This window comes from Equus quagga, chromosome 8 (assembly GCF_021613505.1).
Source record: "Equus quagga isolate Etosha38 chromosome 8, UCLA_HA_Equagga_1.0, whole genome shotgun sequence".
Taxonomy (NCBI): Eukaryota; Metazoa; Chordata; class Mammalia; order Perissodactyla; family Equidae; genus Equus; species Equus quagga.
Window position 1 is genome coordinate 37,229,779 of NC_060274.1, and position 14,329 is coordinate 37,244,107.

The 14,329-nt window shown below is 36.5% G+C and overlaps 1 protein-coding gene across 1 annotated transcript in view; it reads left to right on the forward strand.

Moving 5' to 3' along the window:
* The window catches only part of SUGCT (succinyl-CoA:glutarate-CoA transferase), a 668,838-nt gene that overhangs the window by 102,523 nt on the left and 551,986 nt on the right, over nucleotides 1-14,329 (forward strand). The gene's annotated exons all lie outside the window — the stretch shown is intronic.

The following is a 14,329-nucleotide window of genomic DNA, read 5'->3' on the forward strand; positions in this document are numbered from 1 at the left end:
ATTCTCCCTAATGCCTCCCATTGCTCTATTAAAGTTTTGGGGATACAAATGGATATTAATATTTATCTAATATTAAGATGAGTAATTAGGAAGGTGAAGACACACATCAAAAATGTAGTTCTAAAGATAACTACAAAGAATTTTAGATAATCTATTATTTTATGTTATTATTTTATACCATGATTTGGATTGAATACTAGTTGACTGCAATATAAAACATGGTTCACTGTTCTTTTAAAGAAGATTCGGTGAAATGCAAGTGTATTGGGAGAATCTCTGGTTTTGCATAACTGAAATCCTTAGGTATATTCACAGGCATTGCAGATTTTTATATAATATGAGCCACAGTGATGGAGACCAGGGCTTTTAACTTGTAATAATCAATAATTACTGGTGGGAGAAGACCTCAAAGGAGAAAAGAATAAAACAAGAAGAAAAATTTCATTATAGTCTAATTTAATTCCCTTCTTAGATATTTTAAAACAATTTGGTGCTTTCAAAGTGTTCTGAAAAACAGAAAATAATTAAGACCAAGCTATGAAAGAAATAGGAGAAGAAAGATTCATTGGTGTTGACAAATAGTCCTTGAATTTAGATTTTGTCCTTGCAGAATCTTGTAGAATAATGAATTTGATTGGCTGTTGCGAAAGGTGGATTTAACAGTGTTGGAATCACCTATTTCTCTACTACTAGAGTTAGAGCAGGTTGTTTTTGTTGCTGAGTTAATTGACTCTACCTTTATCTTTGTACTTTCTAGGGTAGGAAAATTTTTTATAGAATAAAATGTAGTAATCATATCCTTCTGTCTTGGCTAATTAATGGTGGCTGTTTATCTACCATAGTTATAGGCCAGCTAATTCCTACTGGAATGTGTCTATTTGACCCAAACGATTATGCCATCATTGTAGCTAAAAGATAAGTAAACCGCTGACATGAAGCATGTTGGCTGAGATTTAGTTTCTAGGAAAATCATTTTAGTTCTTTACAGAATGTGTATGAGGTATAGTGGTGAGTAGTTTTTAAATTTTTTATAGCCTAGAGTTATCATGTACCAGCAATGTATAATAAGATCTTGATTAGCTGGAGTGCTTAGCAGTTTGGATAGTCTGGTTGATTTCATTTTCTAGATGACTGAGGGCTAAAAGGGAACTGCTTTAGTTTCTACCATTTTCATAAAAAATCTTCTAAAATACTTTAATTTACTTTTACATTGAGGTAAATGCCACATACTAAATATATTTTTTCCTTAAAGATTATTATTCTGATCTCAATTTTTTTTAACCTATTAATATTCACTTTGGGGAGTAAGAAATTAAGTCAAATCTGTACTAAAAGAATCCATCCATCCATCCATTCATCCGTCCATCCATCCTTCCATATCTGTTCCTCATCTATTGTATGCCAGAGTATACAATAAATGGTAAATAAGCCAACGAGTTTCCTGGCTCATGGAATTTACATTGTAGTTGGAGATATAGGAAATAAACAAGTAGAAAGTGATAAATTCACAGAAGGGAATAAACACTTGGATAAGGATAACAGGGACACTTCTGTTAGCCAGGGCAAGATTATTCCACATAGAGGGAACAATAAATGCAAAGGCCTGAGGCAGGACAAAACTTGCCATGTCCTAGGACCTGACAAAAGGCTGCTGTGGCTGACCGAAAGACATCCCCTAGACGTTGACATTGGCACTAAATCTGGCCATTTATTAATACTCATCTGAAGAATAAACATGGGATGTGACATTTAACCAATAACTCAATATTCTGTAGTTTGTAGGCCTAGTAGAAGTTAGGAGTCAGCAACAGACTGTTCTTTCTTGGAAGGAGAGAATTTCTCGGCAGGGTACGAGGTCAAGCTTGTAGAGCAAGAGTTGAGTTCTGGTGCTGTTTTGGAAGACTGATAGTAGAAGTAACACAGGACTGCAAGCAGCTTCAGTCTTTTCTGCCTCTTGGGCTGACTGGAGATGTGTGTCGAGAAAGTTGAGATGGGTTCTGGAAAAAGAGTGCTGTGATTAATAACAATGTTTGCCAAGGTGCAACATTGGGAGAGGGCTATAAACTTGCTGACCTTGGAGTAGATGCTGGAGTATGTAGGCTATTTATAGTCTCCAAAATTGAATTATTGAGAGTGACTTTAATAACATAGTAAAGGTTATGCAACATTTACTTTATACTAGACATTGTTCTAAGAGCATTGATATATTAACTAATTTTATTTCTCCAATAGCTCTATTATTCCCATTTTATTGAGGAGGAAGCAGAGGCACAGCATAATAATGTAACTTGCCCTATGTCACACAGCCAGTAAGTAGCAGAGCTGAGACCTGAACTGAGTCTGGATCCAGAGACCATGCTATGGGTCTACTCTCCATAAGAGTATAAGGCCCTTCCAGTATTCATTCATTTACTTATTCACCTAAATATTTATTGAGTGCCTAGTGTCAGCAATGCTGTTATTCCTGGAAAAGTTATAGTGAATAAGGATGTCTGGGGAATATGTTTTAGTTCTTAAGATGGGTATACAAAGATAACACATATTGACTTGTCTTTTGGGAGAATGATTTATAAGTAATGCTGTCAACACTGAGCAATAGAACTTAACATGATGATTGTGTATTGATTTTGTATCTTGCAACCTTGCTGGGCTCATTGTTTTAGTTCTAAGAGTATTTTAGTGGAACCTATAGAATTTTCCATGTACAAGATTATGTCATCTGTAAATAGATAGTTTTACTTCTTCCTTTCTAACGTGGATGCCTTTTCTTTCTTTTTCTTACCTAATTGTCCTGGGTAGAAAGAACCCCAGTACAATGTTGAATAGAAGTGAAAAGAGCAGACATTCCTTTTTTTCTTTTTCTTTTCCTGATTTCAGGGCAAAACATCAGTTTTTCACCAGTATGTGTGGTGTTAGATGTGGTTTTTTCACTGATGCTCTTTATTAGGTTGAGGAAGTTCCCTTTATTCCTGGTTTGCTGAATGGTTTAATTATGAAAAGGTGTTGGATTTTGGCAAATGCTGTTTCTGTAACTATTGAGATATTATTTGGTTTGTGTCGCTTATCCTATTAATATGTTATTTGACTGTTGATTAACATTAATTGATTAACAATTGACATTAATTGACTTTTGTATATTGAACCAATTTTGCAAATCCTGGGAAAAATCTCAGTTGGTCTTGTATAATCCTTTGTATATGCTGTATTCAGTTTGCTAGAATGCTCCTGAGGATTTTGGAGTCTATATTCAAAACGGGGAATTGACCTGTAGTTTTCTTTTCCTCTGATGTTTTTCTCAGTTTTTGGTATCAGAGTAATACTCACCTCATAGAATGAGTTGTTCCCTCCTCTCCTAGTTTTTGGAAGAGTTTCTGAAGAATTGATATTAATTCTTCTTTAATTGTTTGGTAGAATTCATCAGTGAAGCTAAAGAAAACCTGGGCTCGTTATTTGTTTTTTCCTAAGTTTTGTGATTACAAATTCAATCTCTCTACTTTTTATATGTCTGTTCAGTTTTTCTATTGATTATTTACTCAGTTTCTGTAATTTATGTCTTTATAGGAATTTGTCCATTTCATTTAACTTATTTAATTTATTGGCATATGATTGTTAATCGTATTCTCATATAATCCTTTTTATTTTTGTAAGGGCAATAGAGATGTTCCCTCTTTTATTCTTGATTTTAGTAACTTGAGTCTTCTCTCTCTTTTATTTTTGGTCAGTCTTGCTTAAAGTTTGTTAATTTTGTTGATTTTTTCAACAAAACAACTTTGGATTTCATTGATTTTCTCTATTGGTTTTCTCCATTCTATTTCATTTATTTCCACTCTTATTTTTATTATTTCCTCCCCTTTTCTAGTGTTGGGTTTAGTTTGCTCTCTGTCTCGTATCTTAAATTGAAATGTTAGGTTAATTGTTTTGAAGTCCTTTTCTTTTTCAGTATAGGCATTTTCAGCTATATATTTCTCTCTAAGAACTGTTGTAGCTTCATCTCAGAAATTTTATTTTATTTTATTTTTTGTTAAAGATTGGCATCTGAACTAACATCTGTTGCCAATCTCCTCTTCTTTTTTTTCTCTTCTTCTTCTTCCCAAAGGCCCCCCCCCCCCCCCCCCCCCAGTACATAGTTGTATCTTTTAGTTGTAGGTCCTGGTTCTGCTATGTGGGATGCCACCTCAGCATGGCTTGATGAGCGGTACTAGGTCTGTGCCCAGGATCTGAACTGGTGAAGCTCTGGGCCGCCGAAGTAGAGGGCACAAACTTAACCACTTGGCCATGGGGCTGGCCCCCTATCTCATATATTTTAATATGTTGTGTTTTTGTTTTCAGTCATCTCAAATTATTTTCTAATTTTCTTTGTGATTTCTTCTTTCATCCATTGGTTTTAGGAATGTGTTATTTAATTTCCACCTTTGTGAATTTCTTAAATACACTTATGTTGTTAATTTCTCACTTCATTCCACTGTTGTTGGAAAATATTCTCTGTGTGGTTTGAGTCCTTTTAAATTTAGTGAGGCTGTTTTTGGCTAAATATATGGTCTTTCTTGGTGGATGTTCTGGGTGTGCTTGAGAAGAATGTGCATTTTGCTGTTGTTGTGAAGCATTATATAGATGTCTGTTAGGTCTAGTTGGTTTATATGGTAATGTTATGTTTAACATTTTGAGGAACTATCAAATTTTTTTCCCAAACAGCTGCACTGCTTTACAATCCCATCAACGATTTATGAGGTTTCCAATTTCTCCACATCCTTGCTAACACTTGCTATTCTCTATCATTTTTACTTTTCCTGTTACAGTAGGTGTGAAGTGATTTTGATTGCATTTTGCATTTCAAATCTTCTCTTTCTTTGTTGACTTTCTACTTAATTGTTCCATCTATTTAAAGTGGGGTGTTTAACTCTCCATCCATTATTGCTGGATTATCTTTTTCTTCCTCCAATTCTTTGAGTTTTCCTGCAAGACTCTGGTGCTCTGTTATTGGGTACATATATGTTTATAATTGTTCTGTCCTCCTGATAAATCAACCATTTTTATCATTATAAAGTGTACTAATTTGCCTCTAATAACAATTTTTGTCTTAAAGTCTACTTTTTCTGATATTTGTATGTACTCCATCTGTTTTTTAGTTACCATTTTCATGATGTGTTATTTGCTAGGGCTGCCATAAGAAAGTACCATAAACCGAGTGGTTTAAACAACAGAGAGTTATTTTCACACAGTTCTGGAGGGTTGAACTCTGAGATCACGGTGTTGTCAGGTTTCTTCTGAGGGCCATGAGGGGAGAATCTGTTCCATGACTCTCTCCTTGCCTTGTAGATGGCCATTTTCAGTTTGCGTTTTCACTTTATCTTCCTCTGCATATGTCTAAGTCAGAATTTTCTCTTCTTATAAAAACACCAGTCATATTGGACTAGTACACATCCTAGTGACCTCATTTTAACTTAATTAGCTCTTCAAAGACTTAAAACCTCAAGATGAGCTATAAGTGAAAGATTAGACCTTCTCGGGTCATTCCTGTGCATGCACACAGCTCTGGATATGCGTGTGGCCATCTAGATTCCCAGGAATAAGTTGGAGCTATTCCATATTCCCTCTGGACATCTCTTTACCCAGTGTTTCCTATTAAGTTATTGGTCAGTCTCTTGTTTGCTCCAAATGGTGTTGCCACCTCAGCCAGCTGTGATGTTAAGCGATTGCTGCTGATTGTTTTTAACAGATGTCCTCAGGATAGGGCTTTTTGCACTGATTAAGCTCTGAGGCAAGTCAAATAAAGCAAATCTGAAAGTGGGACTTTTCCAGGGCACTGCCAGACAGGTTAGACCATGGCAGTGCTCTGGTGGTGGGTTTTTTTTGTAAGCTTCAAGCTCATTCTGCTCACTCTGTGGCTGCCAGGTTGCCTGGTATTCATAGCTACCTGTGAGACAATTGGTTTTCCAGACTACCATGGAGTTGGGTAGAGGTGGGTGGTAATATGGCAAGTTAAGACATCATAAAGCTTGCTGTTCCTACTTAGATTCAGTTATTTTTCTTGAATAAACACTCATCACTTGTTCCAAGGCTTTGGTTCATTCCCATAGTTCTGAAAAAGTTGATTATGAGAATTTTGCCAGTGCTTTTATGGCAGAAATCCTTATTCTACATTTTTTGGAATTTATATTAATCAGGGTTCTCCAGAGAAACAGAACCAATAGAAAAAGTGTTATATATATATATACACACACACATGTATACATATATGATATAGGAATGCTGATGGTGTAATTCAGACTGAGTCTGAAAGCCCGAGAACAAGGAGCACCAATGTCCAAGGGCAGGAGAAGATGGATGCCCTAGCTCAGGCAGAGAGCAAATTTGCTCTTCCTCCCCCTTTTTGTTCTGTTCAGGCCCTATGGGACTGGATGCTGCCCACTTGGATTGTTGAGGGCGATGTTCATTTACTCTTTATTCTAATGCTAATTTCTTCTGGAAACACCTTCACAGACATACCCGGAAATAGTATTTTACCAGGGATCTGGGCATCCCTTAACTCAGTGAAGTTGACATATAAAGTTAACCATTACAGAAGTGCTTCCTCCCTACATATGTAATTTAAATTTATCTAATAGCCACATTAAAAAAATAAAAAGGAACAAATGAAATTAATTTTAATTGAAAAGAATGTATTTCATTTAATAAAATATACCCAAAAGATTTTCATTTCAAAATGTAAAATTTATATAAGATTAATAATGAGATATTTTACATTTTTTTCTGGGCTAAGTCTTTCACATTTGATATGTACTTTATACTTGTAGCACATCTTAATTTGGAATATCCTCATCAAGGGCTCAATAACAACATATGGCTTAGAGCACAGAACAGGTAGATGTGTTAAATTCCAGTATTTCCTTTATTCTTTCCCTATTTGTGTTGAAAGTGAAAAGTAATGTTTAACCGCGACTATGTCCACTCTCTACTCCTTTGCTATGACTGCCTGTGGTAGATCGAATAATGGCCCTGAAAGAAGGCAATGTCTTTATCCCCAGAACCTGTGAATATGTTACCTTACGTGGTAGAAGGAATACTGTAGATGTGATTAAGTTAAGGCTCTTGAGTTGGGGAGATTACGTTGGATTATCTGGGTAAACCCAATGTAATTACACGAGTCCTTATAAGAAGGAGGCAGGAAGATCAGAGTCAGTAGTTTGAGATAAGAAATGGTAGCAGGGGGGGCTGGCCCCGTGGCCAAGTGGTTAAGTTAGAGCGCTCTGCTGCAGGTGGCCCAGTGTTTCGTTGGTTTGAATCCTGGGCGCGGACATGGCACTGCTCATCAAACCACGCTGAGGCAGCGTCCCACATGCCACAACTAGAAGGACCCACAGCGAAGAATATGCAACTATGTACCGGGGGGCTTTGGGGAGAAAAAGGAAAAAAAATAAAATATTAAAAAAAAAAAAAAGAAATGGTAGCAAGAAATTGGAGTGATGCAAGGAAAGAGGAGCCTAGTGAATGCAGGTAGCCTCCAGAAGCTGAAAGTGGCAAGGAAACAGATTCTCACCTGAGGGCCTCCAGAATGAAACAGCCTTGCTGACACCTTGACGTTAGCCCAGTGAGAGTGATTTTAGACTTCTGACCTCCAAGACTCTAAGATAATACTTTTCTTTTTTTTGGTGTGGAAGATCGTTCCTTAGCTAACATCTGTTGCCAGTCTTCCTCCTTTTACTTGAGGAAGAGTGGCCCTGAGCTAACATCTAAGATAATATATTTGTGTTGTTTCAAGCCACAAAATTTGGCATAATCTGTAACAGCAGCAGTAGGAAATGAATTTACCATCTTAGTTGGCAGAAGTAGCTATTGAAAGCTTTAGTTTTATGTATAAATTTTTGTTAATGTTAAGGAGCTGTTGTTCTGTACAAGTGAGGGTCCATATCAATTTGATTTGAGCTTTACATCTCTGCTTAAAGTACTCATTTTTAATTTCAACAATTTTATATTTTAGATGGATTTGCATATGGGCAGAGGACTAAAACATGGCTGAGAGATAATTGCCAGAAGTTTCAGGGTAGCTGTAGAATCCATATATTTATCTCTGAAATTCCAGGAAGAACACTGTGTGTCTTCTTGGTGGGATAGTTTGTTTTCAGTTCAATCAATTCTTCCTGAAACTGAACCACACTTATAGCATGGATGATAATACAGATACATTCTGAGGTTTTCTCTAAAGGAAGCTGCAGAAACTTAAAGCATAATTTGAAATCATGTAAATCATTGAGTCTTTTCTGGAATGACGACTTCCGTTCCACCAAATAGCTCTGCAATTCTTTTATATTTTTGATTCTATTGAACTCAAGCCAGGCCGCACTAGTAAAATGAGTACATTGTCCTTTTGCCCACTGTTCAATCTTTAGGCCCAGTTTGAGTCTGAAACTTGCAGTTCTTTGAGTAAAGACATGCTTTTTAAATTCTGTGACTATAGTTTCAGGTTCACTGTATTCAGATATGTTGTGTCAAGTTTAATAATGTGTTATCTTGTAAGCTACTGAGGGAAAACCCTGTCTTTTAACTACAGAAACCCTTGACTTTAGAAAGCAGCTTGCTGGATTATTTTATTTCTCTAACATTGGTACCTTATTGAAAATTTAGTTTGTTTTGATACACATTCTGCTCTAGGATCTTCTAAACATCCCCAAACCAGTGCAGATTGATTTGTAACAGTGTGAAAAAATGTACCTTATTGGTAACTTCCTCCATCATATTATGTAACGAAACTGGTTTGCAATGTTTAGAGCATAAGTTTTCTGTCAATGAAGGCTGGACTTAATAAGTTTCCTCGTTTGATTCAAATAAATTGTTGGAAACCTTTTTTGTATGTGGTCATATTGGTAATGAGGATTTTTTTGTGTTTAAACCATACTTAATGTTTTTTATGGCAGCTTGTTAGGTTTTATTTGTTGCTGCCGTGACTAACTGGGTGTTAAACTTTTGTTGTTGTTGTTTTGATTGTTAGAATCTCAAGTTGACTATGTCTTGACACCGTGGAAGACTGAATTTGGCTCTAATCTGCACCTGGAGCCTTTATAACCAGTGCTCAGACGTGGCCGCACTTTGGAATCACCTGGGAAGTTTCAAAAACTGCTGCGTGTGTCCCACCCCCCGAGATTCCGGTTTAGTTGATGTGGGGCGTGGCCCAGGCACTGGGACTTTGTAAACTTCTCCAGATGATTTTAATGGGCAGCAAAGTTTGAGAACTGTGGTTCCACAAATGATCCCCAAACTTATGCTGTATGAAAATCATCAGGGAGATTTTTTTGTTTTTAAATAAAAGAAATTTTTTAGAGCAGTTTTAGGTTTACAACAAAATTGAAAGGAAGGTACAGATATTTCTCATCACCCCCTGCCCCACTCGTGAATAGCTTACCCCATTATCATCATCACTCGCCAGAATGTTACATTTTTTACCAAGGATGAACATACATATCATAATCACTCAAGGTCCATAGTTTAACTTAGGGTTCACTTTTGGTGTTGTGTATTCTGTGGGTTTGGATGAAGTATAATGATGGCTATCCATCATTATAATATCATGCAGAGACTTTTCACTGCCCTAAAAATCCTCAGTGCTTGCCCGTTCATCTCTTGTTGCCCAACCCCTGTCAACCTTGGATCTTTTTATTGTCTCCATAGTACTGCCTTTTCCAGAATGTCATGTGGTTGGAATCACACAGTATGTTGTCTTTTTAGATTGACTTCTTTCACTTAGAAGTATGCATTTAAGGTTCCTCTATGTCTTTTCATTTCTTTTTAGTTCTGAGTAATATCCCGTTGTTTGGATATACCTCAGTTTCGGTAATTATGAATTACCAAAAGTTTTCAGAAGAAAAATCTTATTAAAAGAACTCACTAAAGAATCTTTATTGAATTCCTTCCAGCACATATATAATCATTTTGTCTTGGTAGTATAATTAGCTATAATATTATGGTTTTCAACGAAAACTAAACTTTAGAATTCAGTTAAGTCACAATGTAAACGTTCTCTGTATGAGAATTTTTAAAAAGTAATCACTTGTCTATTTAAGTCCATAGATATGTTTTTGCCTTGTTTGATGCTTTCCCAGCTCCCCTCCCTGCATCTCAGGTCTCTCTTCCACCACATGCCTAAGTGATGCATGTTTCCTTCTCGAGGTCCCAAGATGAGGGAACTACCCACAATTTGCTTTGCTGTTTGGAGCAGCGTTTCAGCCTTCCTCATTGGCTGCCTCTGAACTCCATAATCCATTAACTGAAAGGATGTTAGTAAGCGGTGAATTACCCTGTATGGTGACAATAGTATGTCTTCACTGGGAGACTGAGATGCTATTAATAAAGACTTTGAATGGTTTCTTGGGGAAAATGAAGTAGTCTAGTAAATTATCAGCAACCTCTCTTACCCCTCCACCTAATAGTTTGGGTTAGTCTTATCAAAGTCATATGTTTAATTAAGAAACAGTAGGGTAAAATTTAAATGTAAGGGTAATTTGGCAAAAGTTATAGTAAAATAAAAGATAGGTTACTACTAATGTTGGTTTCCTTTTTTATGTGAATATTCTGGATTTGTTAAAGAGAAGATTGCAGTAATTTGTAGGAGAGGGTGTACACGCGATTCACCTACCTTATCACTGGATGGCACTGTGGGCTTATGAGCTGCACTAGTAATGGGATCTCTCGGCTAGTTAAAATATTGTGCTCCCATATTTCTGGAGAAGGCTTTTTATGTTCATTTCTAATGTTTGTGCGTACACTTGTTACCTGTTGCCAAGTATGCATTAAAATTTATATTGTGTTTATTAGGTAGAACATTTTAATCTGCATTCAAAATATATTTTTTTCCCTATAAGATAAAACTGCAGTTGTATTTTTTTTTTTACACTTAATTTTAGGCTTATTGTTGAATTAACTTCTTTCCCTTTGGTCACCTTCCTGTTCAGGCCTATGCGGTAGTGGTTAGAAACATGGACTCTCGAGCCAGACTGCTGAGATTGACATCCTCAACATGCTACTAAGTCGCTGAGGTCCTTGGGCAAGTCTTGAAATGGTTCTGTGCCTCAGTTTCCTCATTCATTCAATGGGGATAATAACAGTGTTTGCCTCCTAGGATTGCTAGGAGGATTGAAATTAGTTTATCTATGGAAAGTACTTGTCGAGGTGCCCATTGCGTTGTAAGCACTAAGTAAGTGTTAGCTTTTAATATTTTATTATTATTATTGCCATCGTCTCCACCTTAGTTTCTCCTTTCTTTTTCCTCTTCCTTTGACCCCTCTTCAGTAGGCTGTCACCTAATTATGACATTTCTTAACCCCGCATGTACCAGCATAGGAGCATATTGGTTCCAGCAGAGACCAATGTTTTACCCAAAGCTTTTACTTTTGATGAAGTCTTGTAATTATTTAGAATATAAACATTAAAAAGTAAAAGTCTTACTTTGCTACTGCTTTTTTTTTTTTTTTTTTTAAGTTGAGGGAACGTGGATGTTAAAATGCCTCAACCAAAATTAAGAATACTGATGACCTACTGCTTATTGTAACTATGCACGTAAGGCCTGTGGCTGCCGGTGCTTAAACCAGGCCGAGAACTGAGGTAACTTGTCCTAAGTCCAGGAAGTACTTCTTTGCTAGTCAGCTGCAGTACAAACCTGAGCATTTGGAGTAGAAGGAGTCTGGCTCACGTTGAGTTCTTTTACTGAAAGAACTCGGTTACCCTTGAGGTAACTGAGGTTCAGGCCTTCAGCGTAAAATCAGCGGAAATCCATACACTGAAACAAAGTTCGATATAAATTAGCGCAGCTCACACACGTTACTGAATACAGGTAGAACTCTTGTTCTTTGTGGTGTCCCTGTTCTTTGTTTTATTTTTCGTTTTTGGTGCTATCAACAAACTCCTCTTGACTTTAGCTGAATCATTTCCTGAGCTTCTCCATCTACACTTGAGAATGTCTCATCTACATGGGAGCATGTCGAAAATCAGAGGCAAAAATTTGTTCAAGATGATAAATAATAATATTATTTGGATTCCACCAGCCCAAAGTTTACATTAAGAGCAGTCTAAAAGGACACATGACAGTTGCTTTCCTCCTTCTCTTTTTAAAACATGATCCCTTTCTCTCTTGTTACCTCAAAACATTCTTTGTGTCTTTTCTTTGTAGTCCCCCCGACCCGTGATCCTTCTTTCCTGTTTCTTTAATCTTTTGTTTTCTTGCTACAGTAAAATTGACCTTATCATAATTTTTGTGCGAGGGTAGAATTCTAAACACTTGTTATTTTTGAGCATCTTGAAAAAAAGAAAAGACCAGCAACCATGCTAAAGTAGGTCTGAGACGGAAAACACATTTAGTGGGAGATAGAGGAGGGAAGATAGAATTTTAAAAGTGGTGCATTGAGGTAGAGACTCCTGACAATGCTCGTATCACCGCTGCCATATAGTGGTCGTGACTCCTGCTAGGACAGTACCCAGAAATACAACACCCATTGATGGGAACTGTTTTAGGAACTTCCATTGGTCTGTGTTCTTTCCCAAACTTTGTCCTCTGTCTTTGTTCTTGGGACCTTGAAAGTGGTTTCTGGAAAATGCTTTTCTTTTAGTGGGTAGGACTATCATGGTCATGCCCCAAGGGAAGGGAGTGATAAATGAAAGTATTATTGTCTTTGGAAGCACAGACCTATGTATTAGGGCAGGCTAAGCAACTGTCGTCTGTGTAATGTAACATGAAAGGGAATTTTCCTGACCACCATCATATCTGGTTTCATGTTCAGACATTCTTATTGATAGAGTCATTTAATCAGAGGTTTGTCTTGTGTAGGGATTTTTTTTTGCCCAGGTTTTTGAGATTTCCATCAAGTATCCATATAAGGTCTCCAGACAAACCAAAAGCATTCAGTTTTGAGAAGCAATGATGATTCTTTTCCCTAGAAAAAAAATTCTCAGTTTTTCACATTTTGTTTCTTAAGAATACACAATTAAATAATATTCTTAACTTTAAAAAAATCCATTATGCTAACTGCTCAGTTTATGACTTGAAATCTGTTACAATGTTCTTTTCTGCTTAAATAACAGGAGTTAGAAAAGAGAGAAAAAGGAATCTAAAGATAGTATTTCAATTTGTCCAACAGTGTTGAATTTAAGCCTGGTTTTTGTTTGTTTTTAATTATCAAGCAAGCACAGTGGCTTGGCTATTTTTCTTTGTTATCGTCTAAGAGTTTTTTAAAATAGAGTCTGACTGTAAACCAGGAATTGCAAAATCAAATGCTTAAATATGCCAGGTACGTAATTAAAATGAGTAAACTGAGCCAGACAAAAACACGATAGGGAAGAGTGGTGGATATGGACTAAAGAGTCCACATCCTGTCTGAGGGCACGGTCACTGCTCACTCCAGCCATGTGAGATTGCTGCCATGTGAGACTGTGGTCCCAAGGGTAGAGTGTGCTTGCAAATGTTTAACTAGCTTTCTTAAAGAAAAAAAAAAAAGCTGTGATTTGTAGCAAATGCCAATTCTCATGGTATAAATATTCTGACATAGCTAATTTCAAGCCTCTAGTGTGATTGTCACTTGAACATGTTTGGAAAAGATATTAACAATTGGCTCTTATGAGCCAGTGTAAGCTAGCTCCACCACACCACTAGCCCAGTGTAGCCAGATTTACAATTTTTGAAGCAGGAAATCTGAATTTTTGTATAAGACTTTTCAATCTTTGAAATGCTATGTAGGCCAAACAAAACATATTAATGAACTCAATCATGCTCATGAGCTGCCAATTTACAACCTCTGGAGGTAAACCGATAATACTTGTCTTAGAAATCAATTTTTGCCAGTTTATAGTCAAACTGCAGATGTTTAATCAACAGTTCCACTGGTATTTTTCTGAACCGACAGTGTTTTAGTTTGTGTTTAATATTTTTAAAAGTTTAAAAAATTGCAGTTTAGAAATTCTTCTTTGATTAATAAAAACAATCAATATACTTAGAATTTCTAAAGCCGATTAACCTGGTTTGCCTTCTCTGGGAGTTACTTTTCTTACATGGATTATTTTTATCAGTGAAAGATGGAAAACAATCTAATTCATAGAAATTACTAAACTGTTGTGTAGTATAATCCTCTGTTAGCTGTTTGATCTGTATTCACTTGGATGTGTTTTTTTAAATGATAATGTTTCATTCTTCCTACTTTTGGGTATTTCCAAAACACATTTACAGCGTTGTTCTGAAGTCACGCAAACAGGGCTGTGAGGAGTTAGCGGTGTTTTGCAAACTGGCCTCAGGGTTCAGGACTCTGTAGTGAGCGAGTAAGCAGACTGGGACTCAGACCTGTTGACTTAGAAT